This window comes from Neltuma alba, unplaced genomic scaffold, assembly GCF_004799145.2.
Source record: "Neltuma alba isolate B1F8T4 unplaced genomic scaffold, ASM479914v2 tig00010259_pilon, whole genome shotgun sequence".
Taxonomy (NCBI): domain Eukaryota; kingdom Viridiplantae; phylum Streptophyta; class Magnoliopsida; order Fabales; family Fabaceae; genus Neltuma; species Neltuma alba.
This window is the reverse complement of record NW_021635185.1, coordinates 57,145-61,863: the sequence shown is the minus strand read 5'-3', so window position 1 is coordinate 61,863 and position 4,719 is coordinate 57,145. Positions and strand designations below refer to the sequence as shown.

General features: G+C 34.3%; 1 non-coding gene across 1 annotated transcript; it reads right to left on the bottom strand.

The window, feature by feature from the left end:
• Positions 1-312: 312 nt before the first annotated feature.
• On the bottom strand, positions 313-419 carry LOC114755369 (small nucleolar RNA R71). The gene has a single exon (XR_003741304.1). It is a non-coding gene; the product is annotated as a small nucleolar RNA R71 (small nucleolar RNA).
• Positions 420-4,719: the final 4,300 nt, after the last annotated feature.

Sequence of the window (4,719 nt, the reverse complement as noted above, 5' to 3'; positions counted from 1 at the left end):
TGCTGCCTATCCTACTTTTAATTCTAATTTTGAAATCAAAGGTCATGTACTAGTAACTTGCACAAATTTCATGGTCTTGTAGGAGAGGACCCACATGAGCACTTGATGAGCCTACAAATAAATTGTGCAACCCCAAAACCTACTAGGGCCAATATTGATGAGATTCAATGGAGAGTATTCCACTTAACGTTAGAAGGGAAATCAAGAGAATGGTATCTTAGGCTACCAAAACACCTTGCTAATACATTCAATTTATGGAATAACTTGAAGAAAGCCTTCCCAGAGAGATTCTTTCCTGCATCACACACGACCAGCTTGAGAAAAGAAATTTATTCAATCAAACAAGACCCACAGGAGACATTCTATGAGTTTTGGAGCTGCTTTCAAGAGCTACTAAGCAAGTGCCCTCATCATCAAATCCCCGAAAAACACCTTATTCAATACTTTTATGAGGGATTATTAGGGCATGAGCAAGCTACTATTGATGCTCCCTCGGGAGGATCTTTATTAGATCTTACAGCACAAAAATGCATGGGAGATGCTTGAGAAAAGAGCAATGAATAATCAACAATATGGTACTAGAGACTGAAGTACTCAAACAACAAGTCAACTTACCTCTTTTACATTTAATCATGAGATGAAAAATGTAGATGCACAATTGGCTACTTTAACTATAGCAGTAAATGATATTAAAGCTAATATGGTCTCCCCTTCTTATGTTACAACGCGTGAACTTATGCCTACTAGCTATGAAATATGCAACTCTTTCACACATATTACTGCCACATGCCCCTATAATGTTGAAGAGGTTTCTGCTATGTACCAGGGGAGACTTTTAAAAATGGGACCTATTTTCTAATACTTACAATGAGGGGTGGAAGATGAATCCAAACCTTAGGGATAGTGGAGGAGACAATAGAAATAATCATGAAAAGTAACAACCTCCTCCGAGACAAACACAACCATATGGGAACTTTCAGCATGAACAAGCTCCCAAGATAGATGATCAACTTAGTGTTCTCTTAAAGGTTGTGCAAGATCTTACTAAAAACCAAGTTGCTCTAGAAACGAGGGTTGGTAATATTAGTGAATTTGTGACAAGGTTGTCTAACAGCCAGAATGAGTAGCAAGCAAGGGTGGGAGGATTTATTCCCTCTAATACTATCATTAATCCCAGGCCTTTAAATGCTATCACATTAAGGATTAAAAAGCAAGTTCATTTTGATGAAGGAGATGACAAAAAGGACACTACTGAAGGTCTCCAAATTGATGCCACTAATGATATGATTGGGCTGGGAAATGACGCCACTGAAGATGTCACTACTGCTCCTACTGTGTGATCAGAAAGCTTGAAGGAAAAGGCACTTAAAAAGCAAACCCCCTCTACTGCACCTAATGAGGTAAGTATTGAAGACATCCCCTTTCCTAATTCTTATCTTTCACGTAAAAGGATTTCTGAAAAAGAGCAAGATAAAGAGGTGCTTGAATTGTTTAAAAAGGTTGAGGTTAATATTCCTTTATTAGAGTTAATTCAAACCATGCCTAAATATGCTAAATTCCTTAAGGATTTATATACTCATAAAAAAAGTTTAAACCTAATGAAAGAGTACAAATTAGCTCTAATGTTTCTACACTATTCAAACCTCAGCTACCTGTTAAATGCCAAGAACCCAGATCTTTCGCTATACCTTGTGCTATTGGTAAAATAAATATTAACTGGGCTGTTAGATCTAGCCATCAACGTCATGCCTAAATCTATATATATATTACTTGGAATTAAGAATATAAAATCAATTAGTGTGGTGTTGTAACTTGTTGATAGAACTATTAGGCATTCTGATGGCATTTTAGAAGATATTCTTGTACAAGTTAAAGGTTTGGTATTTCTTGCTGATTTTTATCTGTTAGATATGTCTAGAGAAACATCACATAATGGCACATTAATACTTTGTAGACCTTTCTTATGCACTGCGTGTACTATGATTAATATGAAAGATGGGTCAATCACCATGGAAATGGGACATAACAAAATCAATTTTAACATGTATGAGGCTATGAAACACCCTTATGAGGATTATTCACTATTAGGAGTAAATGCAATTGATTTATCTATTGATGAAGCAACTGATGAACATGATTCTAGTTTGAATAAATGGCTAGAAATTTGTTCTCCACTATCTTCCTCTACTTCTTGTTCTTATGATGATGAGATTATATGTGATGCTTGTTTGGAAATCGATAATTATCTTTCTTCATGTGATTCATCTATATCTTCATCTCTTTTATTGCCTTTTATAAGCGATGATTTCGAGGAAGGTTTTGTTTTGAATTTGCAGATTTGAAGGAGTGGGTAGATGATCCAATTACAAGTAAATCCCCTTATCTATCCATTCCATCTTCTTATAAATTTGAAACACAAAGACAACCATATATTGAAGAAGGGAACACTATGCCAATTCCTCCTAATTACTCCTCCTTTTCTTCATCCCCTACATCTTTCCTTTCGTCCTCATCCCCTATGTCTTAATCTTCTTTTTCTTCTTCCTCTTTGAATGAAAGGATTCCTATTCCTCTGGATACATTACCTTTTATGCAACAAATTGCATTAGAGAATAATGAAGGATCTAAGCTCAACAAAGCTCTGAACAAAATAGATTCAATGCTTGAGAAGGTAGAAGAAGCAAAAGATGCCTCCTATGATAATTCATCATGCCATTCAATGCCAAATGTCCAGGGGAGTACTTATGTTTCAAAATTAATTTCTTTTATTGTTCAACCCCCTGATTTGGAATTAAAACCTCTACCTTCTAATTTAAAATATGCTTTTTTAGAATTAAATGTGAAGTTACCTGTAACTATCACTAATTCTTTAACTGTAAATCAAGAGGCTAAATTGATTTTTGTTCTTAAAAGAAATAAATATGCTATAGGTTGGATGTTAGCTGACATTCTAGGAATTAATCCTTCTATTTGCACTCACAGGATTTTATTAAATGAAAATTCCAAACCTGTTAGGCAACCTCAAAGAAGACTTAATCCACTTATACTTGATGTTGTAAAGAAAGAAGTAACTAAACTTTTAAATACTGGAATTGTTTATCCTATTTTTGATAGTGAGCGGGTCAGTCCTATTCAGGTAGTTCCTAAAAAAAGTGGTATTACAGTAATTAAAAATGAAAATAATGAATTAATACCTACTCGAGTGCAAAATTCATGGCGTGTTTGTATTGATTATAGAAAGTTAAATGAAGCCACTAGGAAAGATCACTTCCCTTCGCTATTCTTGATCAAATGCTTGAAAGAATAGTAGGGAGATCTCACTACTATTTTCTTGATGGCTTTTTAGGATACTTTCAGATCCCCATAGCACTAGAGGATCAAGAAAAGACAACATTCACATGCCCTTTTGGTACATATGCTTATAAAAGGATGCATTTTGGGTTATGTAATGCTCCGGGCACATTCCAATGTTACATGGTGTCTATATTTTCTGACTTGTTGGAGTAATGCATGGATGTTTTATGGATGACTTTACAGTATATGGGGATTCCTTTGATACATGCCTTGATAGCTTAGATAAGATACTTGCTAGATTTGTGGAGAAAAAATTGGTTTTAAATTATGAAAAATGCCATTTTATGGTTAATGAAGGAATTGTATTAGGCCACTTAGTATCTAGCAAAGGAATAGAGGTGGATAAAGCAAAAATTGAAATTATATCTTCATTACCATATCCTACAAATTTAAAAGAAGTTAGATCATTTTTAGGACATGTAGGTTTTTATAGGAGGTTCATAAAAGATTTCAGTAAAATTGTTTTACCTCTATCTAAGCTTTTGCAGAAGGATGCTGAGTTTATATTTAATGATGACTGTAAGGAAGCATTTGACATGCTAAAAGAGAGGCTTATAATGCCCCCCATTCTCACCTCGCCTAATTGGGATTGACCATTTGAATAGGTCAAGAGAGAATTTTTAGGGTTAAAAAAACAAACTCTAAAAATTCAAAAAACAAAGATGGAAGATTTAAGGGGTTTAGGAGTTACTTGAGCTATGTTGTTAATTTTTATGTGAAGTGGCTGGTAATCTTGTTACCCTTTTGTGATTTATCTTGTTAGGGTTCATTAATTGTGGAGAAGAGGAAGAAGGTCAAAGAATCAAAGAGTATTGGATTAAGGTAGTGGGATTTAATTAGCTACTAATGTTAACTTTGCATTGTTGTTTATGGCATGAATGCTTGTCATTGTATAGTTGAACTATGATGATTATGATATGGTTGCTCCTTGCATTTTTTGTCATGGTCTTGCATGTTGAGGTTGTCTATTTATAAGAAGATTAGTTCTCTTATAATAACTAATGTGAAATGCTTAATAATGATGTATATTGATGTTTTGGTTGATTGATCTTGTTACTGGGATTTCATTAAAATCTCATCCCCCATTTGTAGCCTAACAATTTAGGGATGAATCACAAAAAGGGAAGCTGCAAATTCAAGGGTATTTGTGGTGGTGATCCATGAGGAAACAATTACATTTTGGTTATATAAATATATGATGATGGGATGCTGTAATCCCAAGTAGGATGCCAACTTGGAGCTATGTTTTTATTAAGTTACCAAATGCATTAAATCTCAAAATTTGGTATGAATGTAGTTCACGTTCTTGGCTTCAGATCAATAGGTAGCACATTAAAAATGGACAACTATATGATTTTTGGTGAT